Source organism: Patagioenas fasciata, chromosome 3 (assembly GCF_037038585.1).
Source record: "Patagioenas fasciata isolate bPatFas1 chromosome 3, bPatFas1.hap1, whole genome shotgun sequence".
NCBI classification, from domain to species: domain Eukaryota; kingdom Metazoa; phylum Chordata; class Aves; order Columbiformes; family Columbidae; genus Patagioenas; species Patagioenas fasciata.
In genome coordinates this window covers 67,057,251-67,070,704 of record NC_092522.1, presented here as the reverse complement: position 1 = coordinate 67,070,704, position 13,454 = coordinate 67,057,251, and the positions used below count along the sequence as shown (strand labels likewise).

The window sequence follows — 13,454 nt, the reverse complement described above, 5'->3', positions numbered from 1 at the left end:
AGTGACAGAGAACACAAGATTAATCCAAAGACATGTATGGACCAACATTTTCTTTGGGTAGGCTCCATATATTACTTAAAAAAAAACTTAATGAAACTTCCATGAAACATGAAGGAACGGTATCTTGCTGGAAGCTGAGTGAGTTTCTCCCAGGAAGGAAAGAAATAGTCTGGTATAACTGCAGGATGCAAATTAAAATTATCAGGCACACCTCATTCTGCCTGCACAGCCAGCTGAAAAATGTAGGTTTTCCTTTGCACTTAGCCAGCTTTGTCTCAAGCAAGTTTAAAGACAAGACTTGGACTAATTTCAGTGGGACTTTTGCCTGTGTATGGGATGCAGAGCAGAGCCCTCTCCTGGTGAGCACTGAAGGTAATTGAGGACACCCCTGGCATCACATTTGGCACTGTTTGCAGCACATATCTGTGTGATGAAGTATTGAACATAGGCACTCAAAATAAAATATTAGAAAAGCTCAGCTCTTCGGAGCCATGGAACCTTATGATTGAGGTCAGATTTGTTTGGATTAAAAAAATATATGGAAATCTAAAGGACACTGAAATGATGGCATACTTGAACACTGAAACAAAAACCAAGGTTATATAACATATTTAAAGGCACAGTTGGCACTTCCGTATCACAATGACTAGCCAGTTGTAACCTGCTTTTGAACCCATAGCTGAACCCTGCATGTCGAATTACTGAAAAGGGTGGGTCACCTTCTTTTTAAACCTGAAATCTGATAACCAGGGCAAAAGAACCCCCATCCATTCTTTCTTTTTATGACTATAAAGCCATGAAGCAGCAATAATAACCTTAAGTATACAGACCAACAAACTTTGCTTAATTACACACTTTTAGATTTAATACTTGAACCTGAAAATAAAAAGCCGTATTTCAAAGCCCTGCTTTTGTAAAACAAATTTTACAACAGGCACCTAAGCTGGATGCAGCATATGGTAGGCACTCCAATAAATCATAATAGTGATACAATGCCAAAATAGTGGCTGTCTGTCATTACGTTTTCTCAGAATAACGAATCTCTCAGAATAACGAATCCCTTTGCTTAAACAACAACAAAACCTTTTTGTCACTGAGATACAAAATAAAAGTATATTGCTTTTGTTTCAACAATATTTATGAAGATTCTAAAGCCTATATTGTTTCTAGTAACATATGAAAACATGATTATCTGGAACCATACTACACATGGCTGTAATCTCTTTCGATTTCACAAGGTAAGTAGTGTTGGGTCTATAGGATTTTCATGGAAGACCTCTAAGGAAATTCTGACTTTCTATATGAACTGGTATCTGTACAGGGCAACATTCTTCTGCTGACTCAGTATTGAACCAGCATAAAGCATGTATCACAAGCGCTGCCTTTATCTAAGAGGTAAAACCAAGGATACGGAGCACTTGCGGTCATTAAACACCCTATGGTAGTTTTTTCAAGTGTAGGAGTGCCTGGCCAAATACCAATCTAGATAATTACATCCTGCCTACTTACATTCCCCTGTTGCTTTAAATGGGTAAGGTATTATTCTTCTATTCTTGTGTAAAAGTGGATCCTACAGACTTTCCTTAGACTCTGTTAGGACTATTTCTAGCACGACCTTCTCCAGGCAGGGCTCTATATGGTCACACAGACTCATTTATACGACTCAGTATATTGTACTAGATTTTGGATTTGCTGCCTTCTGAAATCACTGCCACTGAGCTCACTGGAATTCACTTCAGCCCAAAGGCACTGATTTAACTAAAATCATCATTTAATTCCTGCCTGTGAAAGTTATATTTACAGTAAATCACTGTGAAAAAAATAGCGTTTAGTTATGATATCAGTTTCTGTAGGACTTCCTTTGGTACATGTGACCCAGGCCATATGCTCATTAGTTTTGTGCATGACCCTGCCCACTCTCACCAAAATCAACAGCAAAACAGCAACATGTTCAATGACAGCAAGGCCAGACAGCCTAATGGGAGACTTGCCTTGAGTCTGTACTGTGTAACTGCAATGCAATTCTTCCATCCCTCCTCCTCAGTCTGAAAAATGTTACATCGAACAAAGATCATACCTAATCTTTTCAAATCAGCTATATCTTACGTTTTAAGAGAGGGTGCAACAGATGGCTAAAAACTTGCTTTAAAGTGATATGTCTATCAAAACAAGCCATGATACTGGGGGACTCTTCCCCGTAACAGGAATTCACCTCACTGAAATACAGTGGAAGGAAACCAGACTTCAGAAAACCTTCATTATTGTCTTTGGGTACCTCACATTAGACCGCTGCTGTTCACGAAAGTCCTCTGGAAAGGAAGGAGTTGCTACCTCTTTTTCCTACAGAAGGTGCCTGTTAGCAAGATGGGTGCTGGTGTTAGTCACGACTGTTACTTTGCAGCAGGGTTGTCAATCACAATTATTTCCTGCAAATCTGAGTTTCCCCTCCTGTCAGTTACTCTCTAACCTCTCAGTTTCAAAATTCACTTCATACTTCTTGCTTGTCCTATACTATGTCATTTTGAAGGCTGGCTTTTTGGGGCTTTTTTAGTTTAAATGTTTTTTTAGCTGTATTTGTGTAGGTCAAAAGAGTTTTCCAAGTCTGTTCTCTTTCTGAGGGGCGACTCTCCCAAGACAGCAAATACAGGGTTTTTACAGCCTTGTTTTCATGAAGATTTCGTCATCTTAAGTCTGAAATTATTTAGGAGAAAGATGACCACGTTAGGACAATTTGTTGAATACAAATAATTAAATTTAAAGGAAGACAGTTTGAGTAAAGATGTGCTTTAACTAGCATCATTGGATGTAAAGTAAACAAATAGAAGGCAGGTAGGAAAGAATCTTCACAAATCAGTATTTTTTTTTCCTCATTTCATGTGACTTGCTGACCTCAAAAGCTTCTGACATCCAGTACTTCTGAAAATCAAGACTTTTCTCTCACATCTCCTTCCAACTATAGGAGCTCTTTTGAATTTTTGACGTACACCCTTTGGAAAGTGAAGTTACTCGAGAGAACGAGGGTGCTGCAGCCAGGTGAAGAACCACCCAGTCCACTCAGTGAAATAATATGAGGTATTACAAGGTGAAGGATAAGAGTATGAAATGTGACTAGGCCATTAGGGATTTTCTTCTGCTTACCCATATGAGGTAGCAAAGAGGACCAAAGACAGCTGCTGAATTTCCAGCAGAAAAGAGCATTCCATTTCAAAGCAGGTATGGACTTTGTCTCCACCCGCACTGACCAGCTTGAGAGGAAGGAGACATGCATCCTATAAAAGGGTACAGCGACAGGTCCCTTTGTGTAGCACTTGATCAGTCTTCACATACTCCCAACTCGCACAAAAAGTCAGGACTGCTTTACAGTGTTGATTTATTGTAGAACAAACAAAAGGAAAAAGTGAGGTGCCGACTTTGGTACCTACGCTAGAGCAGATTAGTGCTAGCCAGCCGCAGGCCAACTTGTGACCCGCGCCTCTCGGGGTCCTCTTCTTCTCCCATCGTTACTGGCTGTAGCTGCCTGGCGCACACCACGGGTTAGGGAAGGTGAAGGGTCCGGCCTTGAGCTGCGAGTTCGAGGACAGAGGGACGGGCGTGCAGGAAGAGAGGTGTCTCAGGAGGTGCGAGACGGCCGGCCCAGCCGGGACACCCGCGGTGCGTGCCCGCCGCGGTGCGGAGGGACCGGGGCGGCGGCGGCAGCGCAGGCGTGCTGAGCGGGGCGGCCCGCGGGGGCGGCGGGTGGGCAGCGGGGGCAGCCCCGGCTCCTTCGCCGAGCAGGGGCCGGCACAGGGCGCAGTCCCGGCGGCACCTCCCAGCACAAGTGCAAAGCGGCGCCCCGGGGCTGCGGTGGCCCCTGCGCTCCTCGCCTCTTACCTCCCCGCTCCCGGGACGGTCTTTTTGGGCGGGAGGGGGATACCTTTCCTTAGCAAAGTCCCGTCCCTCGCCAGGGAAACTTCCTACGTGCCTGTGCGTGAGAAGCAACTAGTTGCAGTCGCTGAAGTGCGAGGAGTGTTTGGCTTCTCCCCTACCAGCCTCCTCCTCCATCTACCTCCCCCCCCACCCCCGCCAAGTCTCCCCTCCCGTTTTGCTCCGAGTTGCGCTTTATTTGTGTGTGGAGAAAGGGGGGGGGACTTGCAGAGGGGATGTCCTGTTTTTGCCAGAGGAACAGTGCAAAAGGGGAACCTCGGCTCGGAGAAGTGACGAGAATAAATAAATAAGGAGCTGCCCTAAAATAACGGTAGCGGCGTATCTCGGCAGCGACAAGGTGAGTGTCTCTTTGACTTCCCCGTCCCCGAGTCTCCCTCCCACCCCTTTTACTCAAGAGGTGGAGGAAACCGGTTCCCTGTCGCATGTGCATGTGTCCGTGCAGATGAGTGTGTGCGTGTGCTTGTCTTTAGGGTTTATTTAGCATTGTTTTCGTGTTGGGCCGATAACTAAAATAAAGTTACTGTAAAACAAACGTGATGGGTAGGAGGAGCGGAGCCATCCATCACGGAGCAGAGACGGGCTTTTCGCCCCCAGCCCCACGCGAGTTAAGTTGCGAAAAAAACGGTCTCCAGGGCGGACGGGGTGACTTTTTGCCCGTCCAGTCGGATTTTTTGCTTCTCTCCAGGTGACAGCCCCTGCCGTTTTGCCCTCAACTCTCTTCGACTGGTTGTTACTCTGGCCGCTGGGCTAAGCCCCGAAACAGGCACAAGTCGTGCCGGCTGCCACTGCATTGTTTCCCGCTTGCGCCTCCCGCCCACCCCCGTAGCGGCGGAAATGGGGGGCCCGGGCTGTGCCCCGCGAACAGCCGTGGGGATGCTGGCCGGCCTGGGCGAGGCGGGAGGCCGGCCGGACGGGAGGGCTCCGTGGGTCGACCTGTTACCCCACTGCGTCTCTGAGAGCCGGAGCTGGAGCCGGCGGCGGCGCGACCGGAGGCTGGGAGGAAACAAGTTTTCTGGGGGCGGGGAGCCTCTCAGGCCAAAGCAGCATGAAAACACGCAGAAGTGGTAGCGAGTCCCTTTCCCGAAACACGCATTTCTGCCAGCGAGACGAGGGTTTGGGCAATGCGGGGGGTGAGGCACCTCGGCCAGGACCCGCAGGCAGAGGCTGCAGCCGCAGAAGGGATCGGTCCCCCCGCCTGCCCTCGGGCTCCTCTCTGCTCCAGCCGCCGACAGCGCTCCGGATCTCGCCGGCCGTCCCTTATCCGGGCTCAGCACCGTGGGCGTGCGGCGCTCGGGGTGCCGGCGGACGGGGCAGGCTCCGTACCGGCCGGCAGCCGCCACTGGGGTTTGAGCAGCCGCTTTCCGCGGTGTCCGAGGGGAGCGGGGACAGACTTGCCCGTTGTTTTTGTTTCTCGTCCTCTCCTCTCCCTGAGGGCTTCCTCCTGCCCTTCCCCTCCCCCGCCCCGGCTTGTTTTTTCTTGTGGTTTGAAGACAAAACGGTGCGTTTTCGGGTTGTGCCACCTCGCCCCCGCCCCTGCCGCGGTCCCCGCTGCGCCAGGGAACTGAGGCACAGGCAAGCCCTAGCGTGGGGGTCCCGTCGCCCCTTCCGCCGGCGATGCGAAGTCTTGTGTTTTGGTTTGAAAACGTTTCCACGTGGGGAAGCCTCTGTCTGTGTGTACTTGATCCGCAAGGAGGTAACAGGATTCTCCGTGTTCAAACCCAGTAGGCTGTTGGCCATTAATTTGCCTCTGCGGCTGTCGTTACAGACACTTCCAAAATCAGATGCCCGCGGAAAAGCGCCGTCTGGGTTTCACACGGCTCCGGCGGCGGTTCTCCCCAAAGCGCGGGCGCTCCGCGCCGTGCCCAGGCGGCGGGGGGTGCCCCGGGGCCGCCGCCCGGCACCCACCCGCGGGGGAGCAGCCCCGCGGCGCTTTCCACCGAGAAGCGAAAGCGGGATTGCACGGCAGCGCCGCTGCCAATCAGTAATTGGCATCTAAAATTTCATTTACCTTTATGACACTGCCGCGAAGAGCCAAGTAGGTACGGCGCTGCCTTCCCGTTATCCTGCGGGCAGGATTTAAAGCGGAGCACACGCAGGTATATCGCGTTTATCTCGCGAGTGGCGATGTGAAATACCTGGTATTTACAAAAAGTCCTGGGAGGCACGCTGTACCAGACCAGGGAGCTCCTTGGCCGCTTCCACTTTAAGCATGAAGACATGCTAGAACAGTAAGAAACCCGTATTTTCAGTTTTCTGAGTTTTATTTTACCTGTTTCACTTGCTGAGAAGAGACAGTGTACCTAAGATAAACTAATCAAGAGTTTAGATTTAGAGTGAAGTATACAAAGCAAACATCTTTTCTGTATGGTAAATATTTTTTTTTGGTCTGACCCCAATGTTTATTTGTTATTTGAGGAGTGTACTTTGCATTCAAACCAAGGTTAAATCGTTTAATTTCCATAACACTCAAAGGAGAAGTTTCATGAAGTTACAGTGGGTTTGACTTTTTATTCCAGTATTTCTGAAAACGCTGCCGACTAACAAATGTTTGCATGCCTACAATATGTATCATACTGTGAGTAAAGTGGAAGTACAGATTGACATGTCTGTCTCTTCCCCGTGATTATTCTGTATGCTTGACATCTAACATTAGCTGGGCTATGTCTTCAACAACTTTTCTTGCTTTCTTTTGAATATTCTGGTATTTATGTTACCAAATGTTCTTCAATCAAATTTAATAAAAGTGAAGGAAGAATATGTTGACTAATCTTTTATGTATCTTTGTGTAGATACTTCAAATGCAGTTATAAACTATGTGTGTATACGGTTGTACTGCAAATAAATTTAGTTGGAGATTACTCTTGCTGGATTTGTGTTTATTAATGGCTTCACAACACTTTGCAATAGAAATTTATTCTGCTGTATGGATAATGCCAATAGGATAGATAAGTTCTAAACAAGGAATTTAATGTGTGGAAAACTGGTGGGTTCCCAGTTAATTGGAGTTCCCAGTTAAAATGTTTTCAACAGGGCAACTAGAAATACAGCTATAGATAGTATCCTGTTGCATATTTTTAGCCTCTGATGCAAGCTTTTAGAGCTACTCTCTAAACTTTATGCAACTTTTACCTTTCAGTCCTAGAATTAATCAATGTTAAACACCAGAATTTGGTATGGCAGAGTTACCTGTCTGTTCCCTTGATGACCTGGTCGTATTGCATGATGTTCAATGCAGTCTTCCAGTGTTGAAATTTAAACGTTTTCCTCTCTTAAATATGAAAGTTACTTCAGAAAGAAGAAGGAAATTCCTGGAATTTCTGTCAAATGCTCTAGGATGCAACTACTAATGCTTTTTGTGTTTTTGTTCTTCAAAGTAGAGATTTTATTAACTTAGGGTAAAACAGGTTTCCCTTTTTATAAGGAGAGTATTCAGCATACTTCTATATTGCAGCTGCTGATCATATTTCATGGAGCTGTTAAAGCACTTAAAACCTAAAATTAGGTACTGTCTGGTAGTAAATATTTCAAATCACTCCTTGAAGAAATAAATAGAGAAATGAGCTTTAACAAAAAAGACATTTTGAAATATATTGTTGAAAAAACATAATCTTGCTTTGCTTTTACTTAAAATAATGCAATTACAATCTGAATTACTGATTTCAACACAAATGTGCTTTTTCTGTAAGGTTTTTTCATCTCCTGCACTTTTATTGTGATTTTATACTGACTTTATTTGATACATAACCTGGTACTTTGTTCAAGCTATGTTTACTGTGGCAATGCTTGTATTAATAGCTATCGAATTAACTTCTAACATTCCTGTACTTCCAGTGATTATTCTTCTGATACTAAGACCTGAAATGTAAGTTCCCTTGCTTCCTCGTATGCATGTTTCTTTATGGCTTTAATTGTAGGAGGTGTACACTTGCTTTTTTTCCAGATTTAAGATGAGTTAATTTGCCAATTAGTGTTTTAATTTTTTTTTTTTTCCATTGTAGTTTCTGTTTGTCTTTTAGTTGGACATACAAATAGGTTTATTTGCTCATTGTAATTAATTTTTTAGTATTGTCAGGGTTTGCAAATAAGCATGCAAAACTCAGGGGCATCAGATTAGCAGACGGTCAAGTTTATCAAGTTTTTTTTCAAAGATTTTGAAAGCTCAGCACTAAAGCAAGTCTGAGAGCAGAAACGCTCAGAACTCCTTGTTTTTTACTTTGTACTTGAGGATTGAATGTTATTTTTACTATCCAATCTATCTATAATCTTGCCATTTTGCATTAGAAAAGCAATATTTATGTTGTGTACATGGAAGAAGAGTTTTGATATCTGGTCATCGACTGGAGAGGTTTATAAGTAAACTTTTAATATGTGGTGTTGACTTAACATGTGCGCTTTTTTTGATTTAAATATTGTGTAAGTGTGTGTCCAACTTAACCTTTTCTGTCATTGAGAAGTGCTAATTGATCTTGCTGGCCCTGACATAATAGTATAGTTTGATATTTGAAACCTTTCAGCTTTGGCATGGCCCTTTAATCACCCCTGAGATTTCAGGGCATGGTTCTGCTGAAAGCATAAACTGCTACTCTTTTAAGATGAAATAAAAATGGTTATTAAAAATAGATTATCGTTATGGTCTTTTAAAGTCAGTAGATGTTTTACCTATCAAAGCACCAGGATTTACAATATACATATAAAACTTACTGCTTTACTTGCATGTATTAGGTGACATTTTAGATGTTGCTGTAGAGAAATCAGATTTTTATGAAATAATTTTTTTGGCCAAGTCCACACTTCTGTGTTGCAATGTTATTAAATCTGTCATTAAATCAGCAGTGCTTAAAGGAACTTGGATGCACTTTGCAGTGTGAAAGCTCTGATGTGAAGAGTGCTTATCTGTCAAGTAAAGAACAAAATTTATTTGAAAAGGCAATAAAACTTACATTTTTAGCCCACATTGTAGGTTGTAATACTGCCAGAAGGATTCCTTTCGGGATGTCTGTAATAACTGGTGAAACTATTTGCCTGGTGAAAACTATTTTAAAGCAATTTTTTCTTTTTGTCTCTAAGCCTGATAAATGTGTTGGATAGCCTTTTGCTTTAATGTTAAACACTAAAATTACTTCGATGATTGATTATCCTGTATCAAAATGTATCACTGGGCAGTCTCACTCACAGGATTGTATATAGACTAGTTGTCAGACTTTCGAGCACAACATCAGATGCTAATGGCTGTCTGAGGAATACTAAAGGTTAAGCATTTTATTTTCAATTTGTTTAAAATTTCCTCATGACAAGGGAAACTTATAATGAGGAGTGGTTATCTTCAGAACCTTTGGAGGTCCATGTACCAATGGGATTAGGATATATTTAGTCTTAAGCTATTAGGCTCAGATAGTAGACTAAATTCTGATTTAGACAGCAATTACCATGGATTTGAAAAGCAGGAGTTTGAAGGTTTTCTGTGCTAAATTCCTTTGGGGTCTGTGTCACTTTCCCAGAATTAAAAAAAAAAAAAAGAAGGTGATTTTTTTGTTAAGCAGTTGTCCATAGATGGACAGTGCAGTGAGTAATGTTGCAGGACTATGTGATGTGTAGGGCTGTTTAATTGGATGTAATGTAAGTGCTGTCTCTGAAGAACCCGGTCTGTCTGGGCTGGCTGAATACTGCGTTGTTACACCAAGGTTGCCTCCTATTGTGGCTGGACTACACGATTTGACTAACTTGGAGCACCAAATTGCCAAAAGACCTCCCAAGGCAACCTGCAAAATATTCACATATAGAAGACTAATTTTCATATAGCTGATAAATTTTACTTACGTATTTAAATTTAAATGTACTAGGTTTTTCAGCAACATTAAAATATATTACTATTGTGACATGGCCCACTATAAGTTGACATTGTCAGCAGTATAAAAAATTACTGTTGCCTTTTTTTTTTTTGAGTAGACGCAGTAAGTAAGTATGCTGCTCTTGACACATATATAATTAAACCACAAAAACCTACACTAAAATAGCATGGAGGGTCTGATTTAGACCACAAAAGCAAAAGAAATGCAGAGCTGAGTTTGCAACTTTTCAAATAATTCTCCTCTATGTGTATATAACTATTGAAATCAATGCTGGTGCATGAGGTAATTGGAAACTTCACTTGATGTTTTGTGCCAGATCCTTAACTGTTGCAAATTGTAGTAGGAATGTTGAAATAACTGGAGTGGTCTCATGGTATGCCAGATGAGTATCTAGTCCTCTATTCTTAGTGCAGTCTGTTTTTTGGGGGAGGTATTGTAGAATACTGTATATGTGTGAGATCACATGCATGGAGGAGTTATCCTGCAATCCTTAGAAAAAACAAAGGCGACTTAAGTCCAGATCATATATTCATGTTTTCTCCCATTTTCAGGTATTTTCATACTCCTGTGTTAGAATATATAACTTTATTTTTTACAGCACTTTATAAATGACCACAGAAATGCCTTTTGCAGTAATTGTATTCCTGAAAATGGTGCAGTTAGAAATGCTATTAATTTGCTATGTTCTCTTAATTCCTTTCGGGCAACTTTGTTGCTCCTAGCAGTGAATGTTCAGGTTAGTTTTACTCAGAGACTTCATTAATGCCAAGTCTATTCAATGAAATGTGTGAAGTCTGTTTACCATGTTAAATCCCACCTGGATATTCCTTTTTATTCACTTTAGTATATTCCCAGGGAATCACAGAAAATGAATTTCACCTTTCTCCCAAGTGACAGCAGCTAAACCAGCCTCTGCACACTCCAGTCTATGCATCCTGAGATCACGCTGTATGTGAGGTCTCTCTTCCAGCTCTCCCAAGTGTCCCAGCATAAACATGGTTTCAGAAAACCAGGCACAGCTTAGGCAGCTTATGCATATTTCCTCTGCCAAGTTCTAGCAATGCAGCTCAGCCTCAGCCTCGTGTCCCTGTTCTGGGCTTCTTAACACAGAAAACTAGGGAGCTGGGAACTAATAGGGCTGAATGGTATAGAGGTTTTACAAACAGAATAATTACATCCTGGGAAAGGGTCTCCAAAATAAAATTTTCAGGTTACCCCAAGGCAAGATTTGGAACTGTGGTAGGTTTTCCAAGTGGGAAGTTTAAAGTACTTTTCCACTCAGCCACCTATTTTTATGTTTATTCTAATCTGGTGTGAAGGACCTGGTGTAATGTTCATATTAACTTGGTTCAGGCAATTGCACCTTCAGAGAAGCAGTTTTTGTGTCCAGAGCACCTCCTGAGTGCTGATCTTACTGTGCACTACTATGGCTAGGAGTAACCTGCAGTAAGAGTAGGGTCTCTCAGCTAAAATGGCCAGCTGATGTGTTGCATCGTAATTTCTGGTAGCTATTTAGCTATGATTCAGATTCAGCTTGTTTTGCAACTTTCTGGTTATACTGTAGTCGAATTTCTCCAAGGGCTAGCTGAGTAGTCAGAGTTTTGGTTTAAGAAAAGTGAAATGGAAGGAGTTACTCCTTGATAGATGTGAAACTACCCAGCTTTTTGGGGTCTTGCTTAAATCTGCACTGAGGGAAGTCCAAGATCAGAACGGCAGCTTGAGATACGCTGTCAAATCAGGACTAAGCCTGCAGCAGGCAGTTCAACTATAAGGTCTGTAGGAACAGGGCCATCATTTTGCCCTGTTTTTACATACTTTGCTAGGGATATTGGCTTATATAAGCAGTAATCCCAGTAATCTGCGTGTGACTTGTTGATGGGTGTGACCGACCGATTCTGAAGTTCCTACATCCATCTGTTTTCTGTGGCAGAGGGCAGACGAGCGCGAAGCTGTGGCTTCACGTTTGGTGGCAGTACTTCTTGAGCAGCCCTTCAACCCCTCCTCTGCCGGCTGCTTGTTGAAGCTGGATCGGTTCCTCGCCGTGGTTCACAAACAGCTGTGCTGGCACCAGGCAAAGGTCGGAATGAGTGGCAGCACCCGCGCTGCTGAACCTGGCACCAGCGCTGCAGGAATAGCTGCGGAACCACAGTCTCCGTTACCTAATCTGCCACCTCTATTAACTGAAGCGCGGGGTCAAGTCTGCGGGATAGATGGAATTTTTCGGAACGAAAACATTGTCTACAAAAATGATCCCTTGATATTTAACCAAAAGGTTTTGTTGATGTGTTTTTTTATAAACTAAAACTAAAGTTGCTGCAAATAATTTGCAGATATATGTGCAGATTAAAACAATAGGGGAAGTTTTGGTACCTTTGGAGAGCACAGCTGTGATGTTTGTAAAGGAAGGGAGGAGTTCAGGTATGATAACAGATGCTAGAACTTCTCCAGATGTGTGCACTGCTGTCCCAAAGCTGGGCTCACAGGGGACAGGCAGAGCATAACTCCATTAGAAAGAGAACATCATGACTGAGAGCTGTGGCAGTTGTCGTAGGCTGCATCCTATTGCCACTGTTCCTGGGGAAAGAAGTGGAATAATTTCTCAAAAGAGGCCACTACTTTGCTGTCACTGTAGACAAGTGCCTAATTTATAGCAACTATTTTTTATTAAGTCTCCTCTGTCACAAAGTATTAACTTACATGCTATCATGTTCCAAATGTCTGTTGTATGTTGTTCCCATATAACACTAAAATATACATGATATACCACATCATGGGTTTATGAAGAGTCGAGCATGCCAAACTAGCTATGTTATTTTTTATGTCAGTACAAGTTTGATTTCTAGAGATAAGAGTAGTGATGTAATAAAGTTCTGTAAGAGTTCTGAGCTGGCATAAATTTTTGATTAATAAACTCAAAGGATACAAAATCAACTTGGCACACATTAAATGAATTAAACAGCAAACTAAAGCATAGATTTCAAAAATACTTATTAATTAATCTTTAAAGAGGACACTATTACACAGAATCTTTCAGGGGGTGGTCATCAAATCAAAACCTATTTATTATTTTACCTGTAACACAAAGATGAGTAAATTCTACAAGAAGTAGTACCTTTGATTATATCAATGGCTGACCTAATAAAAGAGGTCTTTGACTTTCTTGTACTTCTGTCATTAGACTGTAATGCCTACAGTACTGCTACTACAAAATTTGCAGGAAGATTAAATCATGAAGAAAGCAGATTGCTAAGAGGAGTCTGGCTCATTCAGTAAACTGAGAACAAGCAAACAGTATGTGCTTCAGTACAAGCTCTAAAAAAAACAACTGAAGTCCACAGCAAATGACTACGATGGTATCATACCCAAAAAAGGAATAGTAATTCTTTTTAAAAAGTACTAGGCAGAGTAAGAGAGGTTACATTACCTGTCTATATAGTGTGAGTGCAGCTACTAATGGAAAACCGTACCCTCTTTTAGCTTTATAAAGGAAGCTGGAAAAATAGAAATTGCAGATAAAAGACTAGAGGAATAATTAAACAATTGGAAAACATGTTGTCCAGGCAATGAGGAGATTTTAGTTTACCAAAGGAGAAAGTAACATAGTGTGATCACAGCTAATAAATATCTAAGTGGGGAAAAGGAAATCTGGTAAATGATCTGGTGTCAAAAGATTTGTTTGAT

The 13,454-nt window shown here is 42.7% G+C and overlaps 1 protein-coding gene across 17 annotated transcripts in view; it reads left to right on the top strand.

Moving 5' to 3' along the window:
* Positions 1–3,744: 3,744 nt before the first annotated feature.
* Positions 3,745–13,454, top strand: part of EYA4 (EYA transcriptional coactivator and phosphatase 4) — a 153,781-nt gene continuing 144,071 nt past the window's right edge. For 8 of the 17 annotated variants that reach the window (XM_071806539.1, XM_071806536.1, XM_071806532.1 and 5 more), the window contains exon 1: positions 3,745–4,261. The gene's annotated coding sequence lies outside the window, so the exon portion shown is untranslated. Of the gene's footprint in view, positions 4,262–5,841; positions 6,153–7,755; positions 7,787–13,454 lie in introns of those variants that run through there. The other 9 variants (XM_065833792.2, XM_065833793.2, XM_065833791.2 and 6 more) reach the window with 3 other exon arrangements.